Genomic DNA, 20,011 nt, shown 5'->3' with positions numbered 1-20,011 from the left:
CGGAATAAATACCATTTTACATAGCATAACATCATCACATCATTTCGCATGGCATAAGCATCATACATCATGCTGCATATGGCACAAGAAGGGGACACAATATCGATCTTCAGAAGAATGTTTTGAAAAAGGGGAAAATCATGATAAGTCACAAGGAGATACACTATTGATCTTCGGAAGTATAGCTTCGGAAAATATCTTCACGAAGCTTGGATATTCTTCATCAGAACACTACGGATATTGTTGTGATAAATGAAAATTCTTCTTCACGAAGCATGAAAAGAAGGGAAGGTGTTTTTTTCGTCAAAGACTCAAAAACGGTACGTATGTAAAATTTCATGCATCGTAAAGAATTGAACCATAAAAAAAAGACAAGTATATTACATTCAGGATTACAAGATATTATACATATTATATTTCAGATGTTTTTACAATAGCACCTAGTCTTCCCTAAGTACTACTTCCGCAGCTTCATTCAGGAGTTGATTAACAACTTGATCCATGATAGCTTCAGCCATCTTTTTAATTTCATCGTCATCTTTCGGGGGAGGGCCCGGAGACGCTTTAGTAGGATCTGAGGGAGGACAGGATACAGCTACATTGCTATTATAAATTGCGAACGAAGTTTAAAATCAAAAATGACAACACAATAAAAACCATTAGTTAATACCTATTTGCCCTTCGGGCTCTGCGCTTTTCTCAGCAGCCTCTACTACTTTTCTAGCATCATGGATGCCCTTTTCGCTTTTTTGGATAATTTCTCGGGCCATTTCTCGACCACCATTGTCCCAGACATCGGTAAAAAATTTTCCACCAACCATGCTAGCTTCGGCTGAAGGATCTTTTGCATCTTCGAAGGACAAGGTAGCTTCGGATTGCGCTAAAATCTTTACATGCTCGCAGCCCTTTTTCTCCAAAATGGTGGCAATCCCCCTGGCACCCGAAAAAGCACATATGTCCCCACGGCTATTTAAAATTTCCTCGAAGGCCTCAGCTTCGTGATTAATCCATTCGATGGGATCTTCGGTGTTGCCTCTTGTAAAGTTTTCTTCGCTCGAAAATGCGCCAACGCTGGCGAAGCTAGCTTTCATTTTCTTAACACACTCCATAGATTTGTCGTAGCATCTTTTCTTGGACGAACAAAGCTCTTCAACAGTTCCTTCTAAATGATTTGCCCATTGGTCGCTAAGTTCTCGCCTCGTTTCTTCAAGTATGCGTTCCTCTTTAGCTCTGGCTAGTTGTTTTCGAAGATCTTCAATTTCACGCTTCTGAGCCTCAGCTCGACCTTTAAAAGTAGCTTCGTCTTCTTTTATTCTATTTATCAACAAATGCAATATTTTATCTTTTTCGAGACCTTCGTTCCTTAGTTCAATTACTTCGGAACGAAGGTTGCTCAGGGCCATAACACACCCTTCATCTTCGGCATCTTTTTGGGCCCTAAGGGCATTACTAAGTATAAGGCCCTGCAAAGAAAAATGTATGTGCGTCAATAAATTTAAGCAAACGAAAAATTTTGGTTTCAAGAAAAAATACAAAGACCTCATTTTTTGCACCTTTAAGCTATTGTACGCCAAGCTGTCGGCCAGCTCGTTTTTCGACAACACCGAAAGCCCGTCTTCAAGTGTTGGGAATCTGAAGCTCTTGCTCATCTCCCGTCAGACAGAAATCTCCTTGCTGTCAGGGAGACAGTACAAGAAGTCTTCTTCTCCGCTGCCGTTGAATATCAACGCCCCCTTTGGATATTTTAGTTTTTGGGCGTAAAACTGGGCCTCTTGCTTTTCTTTTTTAGACAACTTTTTCCCCGAAGCATGTCGAACAATATAATCAAGGACTTTGGGGGATGCTTCGGGGGCAACAGCACTGATTTCTTCAACAAGAATTGGCTCTGTCATTTTTTCTTCCTCGGTTTCCAAGGATTTTACCTTCGTGGGCTCTGAAGGCCCAGCTTCAGTCTCAGTTTGTTGCTTTGGAGCTTCACCATCAAAGGTTTCAGTTTCCGCTTCGGAAGTTTCAACAGTCTTCTTCGGAGTCGTGCTTGAGGACTCAATTGTCTCTAGAACATCTAGCACAGTGACCATTCTTTTTCTTTTTGGGGTCACCGCTGGGCCCTTTTGGTTTTTTGTTGTCTCAACACTTGCTGAAGGACTTAAAATTTCCAATATTTTCGTTCCTTCAGTACTCGGTTCTTCTGCTTTTTCTGCTGAAGGTGCTTCAGCTTTTTCTTTGAACTTCGGCTCTGAAGTTAGTTCTTTAATTTCGGTGGCCGAAGAGGTTTCACCGGCGAACTCAGGCACTATAGCAGGTTCAATGTAGCGTGGCGGGTGTGTGAGAACTTTTACCCTTTATCTCTTCGGCGCTGGCTCGTTGGGAGCGGCTGAAGCAGTTTCCTGTGCAGAAGTTGCGCTTTTTCTTTTTTGGCTCCGCGTTGGATACTGGTAGTCGGGGTACACGAACCCAATTGCGTCAAACACTCGGTTCAGTCTTTTCTTTTTCCGGCCTCCGAAGGCTGCTGACAATGCAGTATCTTCGGCCTTTGAATAAACCCCAAGTAGTTCATCACTTACATTTTCAATGCTTTTTAGCCAGTCATCATCTGGCTCTATGAATTTGTCTCCGAATTTGAAAGTATACTTCAGCCTGATAAGTCCACCTTCGTTAGCCTCCTTTATAGTCTCTTGTGGCATTTCCCATTTTTCCGCGAGCGGCCATACTCTGAAGGCAATATGCTCTTGGACCAAATCTCTCGTTCCAATAAAAGAACAAATAACTCCGAAGGCTCTCTGGCATTCTTCGGCAGCTTCATTCATTTCAACCTTCGGCCTCCGCAGGCCGAAGCTTTGCCAAATAGGGCGCATAATTATACCTTTAATATCTTCCCGTGTTTTCAGGTCATTCTTCACATAAAACCATTCTGTCATCCAGTCGCCGGGCCATCTCTTCCGAAAGGTTGGCACGGGACAGCTTGACCCAGACCGAGAAACGAAGCTGTAGCAGCCAAAATTATTGTGATACTGTTCCTTACCCCAGGGTTTTGTCTCGTATGATAATTCGTGTATGTTGCAGAAACTTTTCGCATCAGGTTCCAGACCTTGGCTTCTCACGGCCCACACGAAGATATTCAGCCTTATGATTGCTTCGGGAGTAAGTTGGTGAAGATAGACTTCAAATATTTTCAGCACCTCTACGACAAAGTTGCTCAGGGGAAATCGTAGTCCAGCTTTCAAAAAGCTTCGGTACACTACGACTTCATTTTCTTCAGGGTTCGGACAAGTCATTTCTCCTTCGTCGGCCCTCACAATGGACAAGTCCCGGAAATATCTTCCCCTCATGTTGACAAGATGATTTTCTTTGATACTTGATTTGCCGAAAACCGCATGGCTTGGCGGCCAAGGGCGATCTTCAGAGTCTTCACCACCACTATCCACATCATAACTGTCGCTGTCATCAGTATCTTCAGACAAACCTTCTAAAATCTCTTTGGTGATTTTTTCTGTATTGGTCTTCGACATTGCTATAAGAAACCCCAGGTTTTTCTCTTCAGAGAGACTCAGCTTCATCTCGGCAGCAGCCTTCTTATCTTCAGACATCTTCGGAAACACTGAAAAACTGTTTTCAACGCCGAAGCTTAAAAACTTAAAAAGCTAAGCAAGTCTTGGTGCGCAAGAGCTAAAAATTGAGTGAGCAAGAGCAGATGGCAAGAGAGCGTACCAAATGAGCTCGCGGTATGCTCTTATTTATACGCCCAGTGCGTTGAAAATTGGAAGACCCCGCTTGTCAGTGAATGTTGCTATTCTAGCAAAGGGAAGGTGTTTTTCGGACCTTCGGCTTAAGGCCTTCGTCCATGTCGCAATCTAAATTTATTATTCTAACAAATTAATATTGCGAGGGGCTACTGTTGGGGGCCTTCGGCTTCCGAAGGTCCTCAAAAACAAGATTTAATAGTGTTTCTGGAGTATAATGTGTGAACAGGTATCTTCAGACTCGAGTCGATATCACAGTAGGAGAAGCCCAAATAATACGAAGGTTGATACAGCGCCGAAGATGTGAGCAGGAAAGCTTCGGCGTGGTAGCAGAAAAGGAAACCGACTTAAAGATGAAAAGGCTATTCAGACCTCGGTGGATTACTATAGAATTACTACCAAATGTAAAGGGCATGGATGTAATTTTATATGGGCTGTGTCCCGTGCCTATAAATAGGTGAACAGTACCCCCGTACTGCTCACGCTGACTTGGCATTTGCTTTTGCGTCACGCTTGTACTTTCACCTTCTTTCAAGCCGAAGGTACATTTGTAATTTGATATTGTTTCTAATTTTCTATAATAATAATACAGAAATGAGTTAATAATAATACATAATGGTTTATACTATCTTTTGTGTCTTATATGATTCTTTCTTCATTGTTATATGTTGAATTTATGAAGGTATGTCCTTCATAACCTTCGTCCGAAAATCATTATGTCCTAAGGGAAATAATGCTTCGAAGGACGAAGGACTTTAACGTTTAACATTTCTTGTGTTGCCTTGTTCTTAATTCATAGCATTTGAGAACAAGTCCCCAACAACCCCGTTGGGGCCCGGCATCTTGAGCTTCAGGTAGGTGTAGTTGGGGACGGCCATGAACTTCGCGTAGCATGGTCTTCCCAGTACCACGTGGTAGGTTCCTCGGAAACCGACCACCTCGAACGTCAGGGTCTCCCTTCGGAAGTTGGAGGGTGTTCCGAAGCAGACAGGAAGGTCGAGTTGTCCGAGGGGCTGGACACGCTTTCCGGGAATGATCCCATGGAAGGGCGCAGCGCCTGCTCGGACGGAGGACAGATCGACACGCAGGAACCCGAGGGTCTCGGCGTAGATGATGTTGAGGCTGCTGCCTCCATCCATGAGGACGTTGGTGAGCCTGACGTCATCGATGACGGGGTCGACGACGAGCGGGTATTTCCCCGAGCTCGGCACGTGGTCGGGGTGGTCGGCTTGGTCGAAGGTGATGGGCTTGTCGGACCAGTCTAGGTAGACTGGCGCCGCCACCTTCACCGAGCAGACCTCCCAGCGCTCTTGCTTGCGGTGCCGAGCCGAGGCATTCGCCGCTTGCCCACCGTAGATCATGAAGCAGTCGCGGACCTCGGGGAACTCTCCTGCTTGGTGATCTTCCTTCTTGTCGTCGTCGCGGGCCCTGCCACCCTCCGCGGGTGGCCCGGCCCTGTGGAAGTGGCGCCGAAGCATGACGCACTCCTCAAGGGTGTGCTTGACGGGCCCCTGGTGATAGGGGCACGGGTCCTTGAGCATCTTGTCGAAGAGGTTGGCACCTCCGGGGGGTTTCCGAGGGTTCTTGTACTCGGCGGCGGCGACAAGGTCCGCGTCGGCGGCATCGTGTTTCGCTTGCGACTTCTTCTTGCCTTTCTTCTTGGCGCCGCGCTAAGTCGACGCCTCGGGAGCATCTTCCGACGGGCGGCCCTGGGGCTGCTTGTCCTTTCGGAAGATAGCCTCGACCGCCTCCTGGCCGGAGGCGAACTTGGTGGCGATGTCCATCAGCTCGCTCGCCCTGGTGGGGGTCTTGCGACCCAGCTTGCTCACCAGGTCGCGGCAGGTGGTGCTGGCGGGGAACGCGCCGATGACATCCGAGTCGGTGATGTTGGGCAGCTCGGTGCGCTGCTTTGAGAATCGCCGGATGTAGTCCCGGAGAGACTCTCCAGGCTGCTGCCGGCAGCTTCGGAGGTCCCAGGAATTCCCGGGGCGCACGTACGTGCCCTGGAAATTGCCGGCGAAAGCTTGGACTAGGTCGTCCCAGTTGGAGATCTGCCCCGGAGGCAGGTGCTCCAACCAGGCGCGAGCGGTGTCGGAGAGGAACAGGGGGAGGTTGCGGATGATGATGTTGTCATCGTCCGTTCCACCCAGTTGGCAGGCCAGACGGTAGTCCGCGAGCCACAGTTCCGGTCTCGTCTCCCCCGAGTACTTTGTGATAGTAGTCGGGGGTCGGAACCGGGTCGGGAACGGTGCCCGTCGGATGGCCCGGCTGAAGGCCTGTGGACCGGGTGGTTCGGGCGAGGGACTCTGATCCTCCCCGCTGTCGTAGCGTCCCCCACGCCTGGGGTGGTAGCCTCGGCGCACCCTCTCATCGAGGTGGGCCCGACGATCGCGGTGATGGTGCTCGTTGCCGAGGCGGCCCGGGGCCGCAGGCGCGGTGTTGCGCGTGCGCCCGGTGTAGACCGAGGCTTCCCACATGAATCGGGAAGTCGCGGCATGAGGTTCCGAGGGGTACCCCTGCCTTCGGGAGGCAGAGCTCTCGGCTCGTTGGACCGTGGCGCCTTCCAGGAGATTCTTGAGCTCCCCCTGGATTTGCCGGCCCTCGGTGGTTGATGGCTCCGGCATCGCGCGGAGAAGCATCGCTGCTGCAGCCAGGTTCTGGCCGACCCCACTAGATGCGGGTGGTGGCCTGACCCTGACGTCGTCGGCGACGCGGTGCTGGAAGCCCTGGGGTAGATGACGTATTTCTCTGGCCGGGGGTTGGCCCGCCCGTGCCTGCCCGATGTCCCGGCGGATCGGCTCAAGCGCTCCTGCTCCCTCGTCGAGCCTCGCCTGCACCCCGCGGATTTGCTCGAGCTGTGGGTCATGGCCCCCCGCCTGAACGGGGACCACAGCTAGCTCCCGTGGGATGTCAACGCGGGGCTCCGGCCTAGGGAGATCACCGTCCTCCGGCATGCCGAGATGATTGCCTTCGGAGGGACCCCCTAGATCGACTTGGAAACATTCGAGGCTACGGCTACCGTCGGAACAGTCGGAGAGGCAGTAGTCACATGCGGTCATGAAGTCCCGCATGGCACTGGGGTTGCCAAGTCCAGAGAAATCCCAACATATGTTGGGCTCGTCGTCTTCCTCGGACCCAGAGGGCCCGTAGGTCGAGACGTCCGTCAGCCGGTCCCAAGGCGACCGCATGCGAAACCCCAGAGGGTTTGGACTCGCCTCTACGAGAGCGCCCGCCAAAGCGGGGTCGCTAGGCGGGTTGAGGCTGAATCCAAATGACGTGGGATGGGAATCGGTCGGTACCTCTCGGTCGACGAGCGGCAATAAAGTCACGTCGGGGACTGACTGCACCGTCGTCTCAGGTACGAGGGTGACGTCCAGCAAGCTTTTCGCGAGCGCGCTGGCGTCGTCCTCTTGCTCGAGATTGGCGTGTCACGGGGAGATGGCGCTCGTCTTCGTCTCAAGCGCGAAGTCGATACCCGGTGCGCCCCCCGTTGGGATGCCGGCGCTGTCGACTCGCTCGACAGCTGACGAGGCGCTGCCTCCTGCTTGGCCTTGGTTGCCCTGCCTTCCCCTCCGTCGGCGGGGAAGAGGGCGGGATGAGCTCGAAGGTTGTTCTTCCACCACGCGGGGAAGACGTCGTCGATTCCGCCACCGGCGGGCGGGCTGTCGGCCGCCATTGTCGTTGTCGCGCGGCGGTGGAAGGAGTATCATGTCGTAGCTGCCGTCGAGGGACATGAACTCAAGACTCCCGAAACGGAGCACCGTCCCGGGTTGGAGAGGTTGCTGGAGACTGCCCATCTGGAGCTTGACGGGAAGCTGTTCGTCAACACGCAGCAGGCCCCTACCTGGCGTGCCAACTGTCGGCGTTTCGAGACCGGGGGTCCCTGGGCCGACGAGTGAATGTCGCCGCGTGCCCCAGCCCAGATGGGTCGAGCGCGAGGGCGAGCGCGAAGGGGGGAGAGCCAGGCGGCCGGAGACCGGCGTGAGAGAGGTGGGAATCCCGCGGCCTTCATGTTCGTCCCGCGCCCAGGTCGGGTGCGCTTGCAGTAGGGGGTTACAAGCGTCCACGCGGGAGAGGGAGCGAGCGGCTTCAAGCGAGCGCCTGTCTCGTCCTCGTCCCCGCGCGGCCAACCCTCTCTAAGAGGGCCCTGGTCCTTCCTTTTATAGGCGTAAGGAGAGGATCCAGGTGTACAATGGGGGGTGTAGCAGAGTGCTACGTGTCTAGCGGAGGAGAGCTAGCGCCCTAAGTACATGCCGTTGTGGCAGCCGGAGAGATTTTGGCACCCAGCTGGTGTGATGTCGTGGCCGTCGGAGGAGCGATGGAGCCTGGCGGAGGGACAGCTGTCGGAGCGGTTGAGTCCTTGCTGACGTCCTCTTGCTTCCGTAAGGGGGCTGAGAGCCGCCGTCGTCACAGAGTATGCGGGGCGCCATCATTGCCTATCTGGCGGAGCGAGCCAGATGGGATGCCGGTCTTGTTCCCTGCGGCCCGAGTCAGCTCGGGGTAGGGTAATGATGGCGCCTCCTGTTGACGTGGCTGGTCTGCGCCCTAGGTTGGGCGATGTGGAAGCTCCTCCGAAGCCGAGGTCGAGTCTGTCTTCCGTGGTCGAGGTCGAGTCCGAGCCCCTGGGTCGGGCGAGGCGGAGTTCGTCGTCTTCTAGGGCTGAGCCCAAGTCCGAGCCCTGGGTCGGGCGGAGCGGAGTTCGTCGTCTTCCGGGACTTAGCCCGAGTCCGAGCCCTGGGTCGGGCGGAGCGGAGTTCGCCGTCTTCCGGGACTTAGCCCGAGTCCGAGCCCTGGGTCGGGCGGAGCGGAGTTCGCCGTCTTCCGGGACTTAGCCTGAGTCCGAGCCCTGGGTCGGGCGGAGCGGAGTTCGCCATCTTCCGGGACTTAGCCCGAGTCCGAGCCCTGGGTCGGGCGAAGCGGAGTTCGCCGTCTTCCGGGACTTAGCCCGAGTCCGAGCCCTGGGTCGGGCGGAGCGGAGTTCACCGTCTTCCGGGACTTAGCCCGAGTCCGAGCCCTGGGTCGGGCGGAGCGGAGTTCGCCGTCTTCCGGGACTTAGTCCGAGTCCGAGCCCTGGGTCGGGCGAAGCGGAGCTTCCTAGGGTGCCTTCGGCAGGGCCTGACTGCCTGTCAGTCTCACTCTGTCAAGTGGCACCGCAGTCGAAGTGGCGCAGGCGGCACTGTCCTTCTGTCAGGCCGGTCAGTGGAGCGGCGAAGTGACGGCGGTCACTTCGGCTCTGCCGGCTGGGGGGCGCGCATCAGGATAAAGGTGTCAGGCCACCTTTGCATTAAATGCTCCTGCGATTTGGTCGGTCGGTGCGGCGATTTAGTCAGGGTTGCTTCTTGGCGAAGGCAGGGCCTCGGGCGAGCCGGAAATATGTTCACCGCTGGAGGGGGGCCTCGGGCGAGACGGAAATCCTCCGGGGTCGGCCACCCATGTCCGAGGCTAGGCTCGGGCGAGGCGTGATTGAGTCCCTCGAATGGACTGATCCCTGACTTAATCGCGCCCATCAGGCCTTTGCAGCTTTATGCTGATGGGGGTTACCAGCTGAGAATTAGGAGCCTTGAGGGTACCCCTAATTATGGTCCCCGACACTACTGAATCATCACTTCTTCTAAAGACAGTAACACCTATATCCGTAAAAAGACAGTTGTATCCCATTTTACATAATTGCGAAACTGAAAGCAAGTTATAATCCAAAGAATCTACAAGAAAAACATTGGAAATGGAATGGTTAGGAGATATAGCAATTTTACCCAATCCTTTGACCAAACCTTGATTTCCATCCCCGAATATGATAGCTCGTTGGGGATCTTGGTTTTTCTCATAGGAGGAGAACATCTTCTTCTCCCCTGTCATGTGGTTTGTGCACCCGCTGTCGATGATCCAACTTGAGCCCCCGGATGCATAAACCTACAAAACAAATTTAGTTCTTGATTTTAGGTACCCAAACGGTTTTGGGTCCTTTGACATTAGATACAAGAACTTTGGGTACCCAAACACAAGTCTTTGACCCCTTGTGTTTGCCCCCAACATACTTGGCAACTACCTTGCCGGATTTGTTAGTCAAAACATAAGATGCATCAAAAGTTTTAAATGAAATGTTAGAATCATTTGATGCAATAGGAGTTTTCTTCTTAGGTAATTTAGCACGGGTTGATTGCCTAGAGCTAGATGTCTCACCCTTATACATAAAAGCATGATTAGAGCCAGAGTGAAACTTCCTAGAGTGAATTCTCCTAATTTTGTGCTTGGGATAACCGACAGGGTATAAAATGTAACCCTCGTTATCCTGAGGCATGGGAGCCTTGCCCTTAACAAAATTAGACAATCTTTTAGGAGGGGCATTAAGTTTGACATTGTCTCCCTTTTGGAAGTCAATGCCATCCTTAATGCCAGGGCGTCTCCCACTATAGACCATGCTTCTAGCAAATTTAAATTTTTCATTTTCTAAGTCATGCTCATTAATTTTGGCATTAAGTTGAGCTATGTGATCATTTTGTTTCTTAATTAAAGCTAGGTGATCATGAATAGCATCAACATTAATGTCTCTACATCTAGTGCAAATAGAAACATGCTCAACGGTAGATGTAGAGGGTTTGCAAGATTTTAGTTCAACAATCTTAGCATGTAAAATATCATTTTCACTTCTAAGATTGGAAATGAAAGCATTGCAAACATCTAAATCCTTAGCCTTAGCAATCAAATTTTCATTTTCATTTCTAAGGCTAGCAAGAGAATCATTCAATTTTTCAATCCTAGCAAGCAAATTAGCATTATCATCTCTAAGATTGGAAATTGAATCATCACATACATTTGAATCAACCTTAGCTATTAGACTAGCATTCTCATTTCTAAGGTTGGTAATAATATCATGGCACTTGCTTAGCTCACTAGATATTTTTTCACATTTTTCTACTTCTAGGGCATAAGCATCCTTAACTTTAACATGCTTCTTATTTTCCTTAATTAGGAAGTCCTCTTGGGAGTCCAAGAGTTCATCCTTCTCATGAATAGCACTAATTAACTCATTCAATGTTTCTTTTTGTTGCATGTTAAGGTTGGCAAAAAGGGTACGCAAATTATCTTCCTCATCACTAGAATGATCTTCATCACTAAAGGATGCATATTTAGTGGAGGATTTTGATTTTACCTTCTTCCTTTTGCCGTCCTTTGCCATGAGGCACTTGTGGCCGACGTTGGGGAAGAGAAGCCCTTTGGTGACAGCGATGTTGGCGGCGTCCTCGTCAGAGGAGGAGTCGGAGGAGCTCTCGTCGGAGTCCCATTCACGGCACACATGGGCATCGCCGCCCTTCTTCTTGTGGTATTTCTTCTTTTCTCTCCTCTTGCCTCTCTTGTCATTATCCCTGTCACTGTCACTTGATAAAGGACATTTTGCTATAAAATGACCGGGCTTACCACATTTGTAGCAAACTTTCTTGGAGCGGGACTTGTAGTCTTTCCCCCTCTTTTGCTTGAGGATTTGGCGAAAGCTCTTGATGATGAGCGCCATCTCCTCATTGTTGAGCTTGGAGGCGTCGATGGGGACCCTATTAGGTGTAGAGTCTTCTTTCTTCTCCTCCGTTGCTTTAAATGCAACGGGTTGCACATCGGGTGTGGAGGAGGCACCATGCTCGATGATTTTCTTGGAGCCTTTGATCATCAACTCAAAGCTCACAAAGTTTCCTATTACTTCCTCGGGAGACATTAGTGTATATCTGGGATTACCACGAATTAATTGAACTTGCGTAGGGTTAAGAAAAACGAGTGATCTAAGAATAACCTTGACCATTTCATGGTCATCCCATTTTTTGCTCCCGAGGTTGCGCACTTGGTTTACCAAGGTTTTGAGCCGGTTGTACATTTCTTGTGGCTCCTCCCCTTGGTGAAGCCGGAAGCGACCGAGCTCCCCCTCGATCGTCTCCCGCTTGGTGATCTTGGTCACCTCGTCTCCTTCGTGCGCGGTCTTGAGCACGTCCCAAATTTCCTTTGCGCTCTTCAACCCTTGCACCTTATTATACTCCTCTCGACTTAGAGAGGCGAGGAGTATAGTTGTGGCTTGGGAGTTGAAGTGATGGATTTGTTCGACCTTCTCCGAGTCGTAATCCTTATCTCCCTTCTTTGGTACCTGCACTCCATACTCAACAATATCCCATATGATTTTGTGGAGTGAGGTTAGGTGATGCCTCATTTTATCACTCCACATAGAATAATCTTCACCTTCAAACATAGGTGGTTTGCCTAATGGAACGCAAAGTAATGGAGTGCGTCTAAAAAAGCGAGGATAGCGAAGGGGCATCTTACTATACTTCTTGCGCTCATGGCGCTTCGAAGTGGTGGATGTCAATTCCGAGCCGGAGGTGGAGGGTGACGAAGAGCCGGTCTCATAGTAGACCACCTTCTTCATCTTCTTTTTCTTGTCATCAATCCGATGGGACTTGATGGAGGAAGAGGATTCCTCCTTGTGCTTGTGGGCGGACTCCCTTGAGTGTGTTCTCCCTGAGCTTGCGGACTTGTCGCCGGTCCCAAGATCCCTCTTGGCGGATGCTCCCGACATCGCTTTGAGTGGTTAGGCTCTAATGAAGCACCGAGCTCTGATACCAATTGAAAGTCGCCTAGAGGGGGGTGAATAGGGCGAATCTGAAATTTATGAACTTAAGCACAACTACAAGCCGGGTTAGCGTTAGAAATATAAACGAGTTCGAGAGAGAGGGCGAAAAACAAATCGTAAGCAAATAAAGCGTGAGACACAAGGATTTGTTTTACCGAGGTTCGGTTCTTGCAAACCTACTCCCCATTGAGGTGGTCACAAATACCGGGTCTCTTTCAACCCTTTCCCTCTCTCAAACGATCACTTAGACCGAGTGAGCTTCTCTTCTCAATCAAACGGGACTCAAAGTCCCCGCAAGGACCACCACACAATTGGTGTCTCTTGCCTCGGTTACAATTGAGTTGATCACAAGAAGAATGAGAAAGAAAAAGAAGCAATCCAAGCGCAAGAGCTCAAATGAACACAAATGTCACTCTCTCTAGTCACTATTTGATTTGGAGTGATTCCAGACTTGGGAGAGGATTTGATCTCTTCGGTTGTGTCTAGAATTGAATGTTATAGCTCTTGTAATGTGTTGAAGGTGGAAAACTTGGATGCCATTGAATGTGGGGTGGTTGGGGTATTTATAGCCCCAACCACCAAAAGTGGTCGTTGGAAGGCTGCTGTCGCATGGCGCACCGGACAGTCCTGTGCGCCGCCGGACCCTGTCCGGTGCGCCAGCCACGTCAGCCGGCTGTTGGGTTCTGACGGTTGGAGCTCTGACTGGTGGGACCTCTGGGTTGTCCGGTGGTGCACCGGACAGGTCCTATAGACTGTCCGGTGCGCCTTCTGTGCGTGCTCTATCCTCTGCGCGCGCAGGCGCGCATTAAATGCGTTGTAGTCGACCGTTGCGCGCGAAGTAGTCGTTGCTCCGCTGGCACACCGGACAGTTCGGTGAATTATAGCGGAGCGCCCTCCCATTTTCCTGAAGGTAGCGAGTTCAGCTTCAGTTTCCCTGGTGCACCGGACACTGTCCGGTGGCACACCGGACAGTCCGGTGCGCCAGACCAGTGTGCCTTTTGGGATGTCTTTTGCTCTCTTTGTTTGAACCCTTTCTTGGTCTCTTTATTGGCTTATTGTGAACCTTTGGCACGTGTAAAACTTATAGACTAGAGCAAACTAGTTAGTCCAATTATTTGTGTTAGACAATTCAACCACCAAAATCAATTAGGAAAAAAGGTGTAAGCCTAATTCCCTTTCACTTTCTTTGTATAATTTCCAAGAATTTCATTGCACATCTTCTCTATCAGTTCCAACCATTCGGCGCACAGCTTGCCGAAGTTTTTTTGAAATTTGAAGCGATAGGGAAGCCGTACAAGTTCATATTTATTCCCTTCTTTTTTCTTAGGCATTCCCCATCCAGCGGAAGTTTCTCCGCCACGACTCTAAACTCCACTTTGGCCAACTGGCAGGGGGACTCGAGCTGCATGTTGTACAAGGGTCGTATCATGCCGAAGCTCAGTTTTAAGGGACTCATCACCATACTCATAAGCTTCTCTCTCTTTTTCTCGTTAGCTTTCATGTAAAACCATTCATTCGTCCAGCCAGTCGGCCACTTAGTGCGGTAACCAATCACGGGAGCCTTGGTATCCTTTTGGTATGTGAAGTTGTAGCATCCAAAATTCTTGTGCAGTCCATCAACTCTAGCCTTCGTCTGATAATGGAGTTCATGCACCCGACAAAACCCTTCAGCATTAGCACTCTTTCCTTGGCTTCGGAGGGCCCATATGTAGACACTAAGTCTAACTATGGCATTGAGGGTGAGTTGATGAAGGTAAATCTCGAACTTCTTCAGAACCTCACCAATCATCTCATATAGAGGGGACCAAAGTCCTGCCCTAAAGAAGCTTTTGAAGACCACGACTTCATCATCTCTTGGTTCTGGAATCACCTCTTCCCTAGCAAACTGAACTAGTTTGTCATCATGCTCTCCAAAATATCCTAATTTTTTCATCAAAACCAGATATTCTGCCTTAACTATGGATTTCTCGAACTCAATATGACTGGATTTGCTCAGACTTAAAATGCCATCATCATCTTCGTTTTCAATGTCAGCTTCGGCATTGGTTGGTTCAGCTTCGGCATCAACAACATCTTTTGTTGGAATCAGTTCTTTTTCCTCTTGTACAATCAACCCAGAATGCCTCATCATTTTGAGATGGGGGCTATCTTAGAAGTTCCAACCTCTTCTCCTTCATGTTCTACTCTAGCCATTTCAGTTTTTGACAGACGAAGCTACACTTAAACGACTGAACGTTTGTCCGAAGCTTACGCAACAACTTCACAGAAAGAAGCTTCGGCTTTAGTAAAGTTTTTTAGCAGCACAACGGCGCAGTAGCAATGAATGGTGTGGTAACTTCTCACCAACTCGTCTGTTTATATAGCCTCGTAGGTAAAGAGGCGAACCGCCAAGACGCGTTTACTAGCAGATCGGTGGACCGGTAAGCGTCGTAAGGTTTTTATTCATTTTTTAATAACAAGCTCAGGGAAGGTGTTTTTCGGACCTTCGGCATCCAGAAGCCTTCGTATTTTTCGTGGATTGAGCTCGTTTTGAAAAAATGATCTAGCACCACGAAGGGGCTACTATTAGGGGTCTTCTTCTCCGTCGAAGGTTCTCAAGACGAAGATACCATTAGTAAAGTGATGTTGAGCATCTTCTTCCCCGTCGAAGGTCCTCGAGACGAAGACATTATCTGAAAGCGATAACAACGAATGCCGAAGCTACGACCGAAGGACAACAGCTTCGGCTTAAGGTGGCGACGAAGGTCAAGCATGATGTCGAGTCGAAGAGGAAAAGACTCGTTAATCCTTGATGTTTATGTTACGATTATGTGTACATGTTAAGGTCATAAATGTATTTTTACTCGGGCTACGTCCCGTGCCTATAAATAGGTTTCGTACTGTTCACGCTGGATTGTACTTGCTCTCGCGTCACCACCTTCGATTAAGCCAAAGGTATCGATGTAATATAAATTCCGTTAATGTTCATGAATGCATATGTTACGAATTAGATAGATGAATGAGTAAATGAATGAATATATAACATGTTGCTTCTATGAATTATTATTCTGATAAATGATGAAGGTGTGTCCTTCATGACCTTCGTCTGAAGATCGTTATATCCGAAAGAAGATAATGCTTCGAAGGACGAATGTTCTTAATCTTTAACAGTTGTGTTGTCTTGTTCTTGATTCACAGCATGTGAGAACAAGTGACCAACAGGATGCATTATGATCGAGAGGGAATAATGCTTCGAAGGACGAAGCTCTTTAACATATAACAAATGTATTGACTTGTTTTTGATCTACAGCAATTGAGAACATGTGAACAACAACACAGAAGGTGTATTACCTTGAGGTCGAAGGTTCTCGTTTCTCAATTTTGTGTTGCTTTCATTTTGATGTCATGCAGCAATTGAAAACAAGTGACCAACATCTACCTTTGCTCTTTAGCTTCTGGATTTACATTCAAGTACTTAAATTTCAATTTCTCTATTCCTAGTTAGAATTGTTACGAATGGAACTTAGGTTGCAAAACTCTTTTTGCGATAGAGATAGCAACACCTAGACAAAAACCTAGTTTTCATATTCTTGTTTACATATTTGCATAAGTTTTGTTCTATAGATTTATTTGTGGCCTAATTTAGTGCGAAGATTTAGAAGTCCTAATTAACTCCCCTCTTAGATGTCTCGATTCCTTTTATCTATGATCCACACCTAGACGCCACAAAGCCAAGAAACATGGTTGCACACACATAGCTCACGCCTCGGTTAGTGTTAGGATTTATGGGCTAGGCCCAATTGAGAAATTTAAATAAATCACAGGAAAATCTCAAAAGCCCATATAAGTGTATGGCTAGGGAATGGTGGAACCAATAGCACCATATTGCTAGTTCTAGTGGAGTAGAGCTAGTTTAAATATGGAAGCCACACTCACTCACCAAGTCATGGATGAGAGGAGAGAGTGTGGAGAGCCACACACGCGCGCTCGCTCGCCTGGTCGGGCCGGACCGGGCAGGTGCGAAGGGCACGGGCGCGCGACATGCGAGTGAATGGTTCGCCGAAATCCAGCCCCTCGCCTTGCGGGGGCGCGGCTTCCTTTTGCCGTTTGAATTTTTTGGTTACTTGACTGTTAAGTTTAGAATCCTAACCGATCGCTATAAAATCTAAACTGAACGCGAGATTTTCGCGGGCGGATAAGATCGAAGGTAGCTATCTGGTCGCGGACTCGACCCTATAAAAGGCGCCTGGCAGCCAGCATCCAATCCATCCCAGTTTCCGTTTTCGGCTCTCTTCACAGCTGAGCCGCCTTCAGTTCTCTTCATCCCGACCGCAGACGTGCATCTGCGATTAGGAGAGCAGGTCTCCGGAACCCTTCGCCCTCGAGATCCTGCACTGGGAGAGGGTGAATAAGGTTTTTGGGAAGCGTCCGCACGCGACTGCTCGTGATCTTCTGACCTCGTCGATCCTGCTGATTTCGCTGCTTCAACATCGTCAACCCTGCTGATTCCGGCCCACGTCATCAACCAGTATGTCTGATCAGTACGCATCATCTGATTTGACTTTTTACTTCAGTTCTTCTGATTTGGTCATGATTTATATTTGGAATTTAATTTGAAATTTGTTTAATCATTCAACAGTTAGTCCACGACTCAACTCGAGACGCTAGCCGTTGATCTAAACTATAAAGAACAAATCAACCTTTTATTCACAGTTCATAACCAGTTATTGTTCGGGTTATGGACTATGAACACAAGGTTGCTCCGTACCTGATTTTTTTATAAAACAAAAGCTAAAATAAATAAAATCGGACGCGGGTACGGCCACAAACTATCGCCGGCATCCGGTCTTCGCCTTCTCTATTCTACCATGTCGCTGCCTGCAGCTACCTGATTGGCAAGATCGGTCGTGTCGGACTTGCCCTCTCGGTCAGCAAACACTCGGATCTAAGACGACTGGTCGAGACGCACATGCACTGTTCGGTCTTAGCTGGAAGTTGGACCATGCCGCGGCGAGCAGCGTCCGGACTCGTCGTGCTTCAGGTCGACAAAATACAGATAAATTTTGCGTCGTATCATGTCAAACACTAAAACCAAGGCACAAGACATGAGATTATCTTCCACTTCCACGGAGAAAATGCATCGACCGTACGTTTCCCACAACGTTCTGTTTCGTAGTAAATAATAGAGAAGGCGAAGAGGAATCGATCACACTATCGGGCGGATTATTTTATTGCAGACAAAAGGCAGCATCGATCGCTTTCTTTTGTGGATTAGCTAACGATAAAGCAAATTGAATGGCAGCAACACACGCGCTTTATTATCTCGTCATTAAGTAGCATTATATCGATGATTCCATATCATTAAGTAGCAAATTGTACATCTTTCGCTATTATTTTATCCATGATGAAAACAGAAAGAAACAAGTAGTAGCCCTTGGGCGGCGTCGGAGTACTTGGCGAGAGTGTTGACCGCTCATCATATCAGTCAGAATAATCGCTACTGCTAGCTAGCTGCTAATCTACGCAGTACCCGTAGACTGTATCGATGCAAATCTCGCGAATGGGTTGGCATCGTATCGATCCATGCTAAAGAAAAATCAACCAAATAACAGTTAGTGCTCACTGGAATATATAATCAGGTAATAATTTAAGCCCTCGGGGTTCGATGCAGCAAGGGAAAAGTGCTTGGTGGAAGATTAGGATTGACGCAAAGCATCAACTAATAATCCTAGTTATTAATCTGGATACGACCGAACATGGATCGTCCCAGCCGATCGATTGCGAATCCTTTGGCTCCATCTAGGCATGTACAGTCCAGTCCAGTCAATCCCACGGTTATACATATGGTCCAGAACGATACCACCAAATCAAACTCTGCTGCCCATCATCGCAGGTCATCATCTTTGATTACTCATGAAGAAGATAGGAGTAAACCAGCGTCGATCTACTTCAATAGTTGAGCGTGTGAACTGTTTTGGCCCTATCGATCCGTGCAAACTTCCAACAATAATTATATCTGAATATATAATAGAAATAATTGGAAGTTGTGAGACTAAATAGGGCCAAGTTCTATGTTTTCGGAAAAAAACATGCAAGTGGATAGAGCCGTTTGTGACACATTTGAGGTTTTAGTTTTTTTAAATTCATTGCCGTCATTTGTTTGAACTCATAGTATGTTTTAAACTTTCAAGAAACCCTAATTGCAGTATTAGCCATGAATTAATCAATCACTAGCTTTCAGAGCAAGTATAATAATCTGCTATAAGCTGGCTAAATGCTGATATGGAGGAGAGAGAGAGGAGAAGAGGGTTGTAAACTTATAGCCAACTTAAACACAGAAACCAAGAAATCTTATGAGAGAGACAATTGGGTTACACATCTATATATTATATTTAATCTATTAAGAATTATATATTATATTTAATCTATTAAGAATCTAATGTGGGTACTTGGTGCTACCACAACTTTATTTTCCACGCTGACACTATTAGCCCGCCTCATGCTCTCAGCTACTACCCTTTGGACCCCAGCGCCCGCGCAGCGCCTGCCCAGCACCCTACACCGCCCGTGACACACACCTGGATTTTAGGGGTTCAAAACCCAGGCGCGAACTTCACCAAGTGTGCTAGGATCAAGTCTCACACATATGATGACTCATGGTACAGAAATAGATGTCACATCATTAATATATAATGGAGTTCTGTAGAAAATAGATAAATAATTACATCATATGAAGATAACGATCCAGCAACCATAGTTGACTGGGAGACGGCGGCCTAGACCATTCACGATCTCATCACAGTATCCTTCATGCGCCTCATCATGTGGTACCTGTTCTTGGCCTGGGAGGATGTGAGTACAGCAAGGGTGAACTCATCTGGTTTGGTTGTTTGCTTCTAGATTGGTTGGATAAGTTATGTAACCTATTATGTAGGTCAAGTTGTTGTTCATGGCCGAGTTGATTTATGGCCCCAAATTTAGGTTAAAACAGGTTTATATGAGTAGGGTCTAATCTTTTTCAACAGTATTAACTAACATGTTTAAGTAACCCACATTAGATTTGATTATATATTATAAGATATGATCTAGATTAGATTGGTATGGCTAGTTTGGACTAGATAAGATCTAATTAATTTGGTTTAGATCCTGGTTGTTACTCTAGGATGGGATAAGCAAATTGGTTAAAATAAGATAACATAGAATCTTTTAAGATGAGAGGAATCTATTAGACATTATTTTCCTTTAATAGGTAATATTCTAAGTTGTCTAGTCGTTTTATAAGCATTTTTTATGCCTACATGTATATGTAGACGAAATTGTGGATATTACTCCGCAATTCATCACACTCAATCAAAGAACGAAATCAAATAGTTATCATAAGAACAAACATTTAAGCGTATAGATACTTACAAAAATAGTTTTGTTTTTGTTCCTAAGATTAGGTCTCCTATTCCTAAGGGTCACTTTAGGTACAAGATTTCAAAGTGTGAAATCCATTTTTGTCTTTAGAAGTGAAAAGGTAAGAGTAATCAGAGTAAGGCAACAATAGATGAGAAAAGATTAAGAAAAGTTTCGAAAGAATCAGAGTAGCAAAGGTAAGTAGGTAAGGGTTATACAGTTCTATCTAGGTTTCGTCCAATTGTCAACATTCCTCTGATACCACTTCTGTCACACCCGGATTTTA

The sequence above is a fragment of the Zea mays genome, chromosome 9 (assembly GCF_902167145.1).
Source record: "Zea mays cultivar B73 chromosome 9, Zm-B73-REFERENCE-NAM-5.0, whole genome shotgun sequence".
NCBI classification, from domain to species: Eukaryota; Viridiplantae; Streptophyta; class Magnoliopsida; order Poales; family Poaceae; genus Zea; species Zea mays.
Note: the sequence above shows the minus strand (reverse complement) of the source record.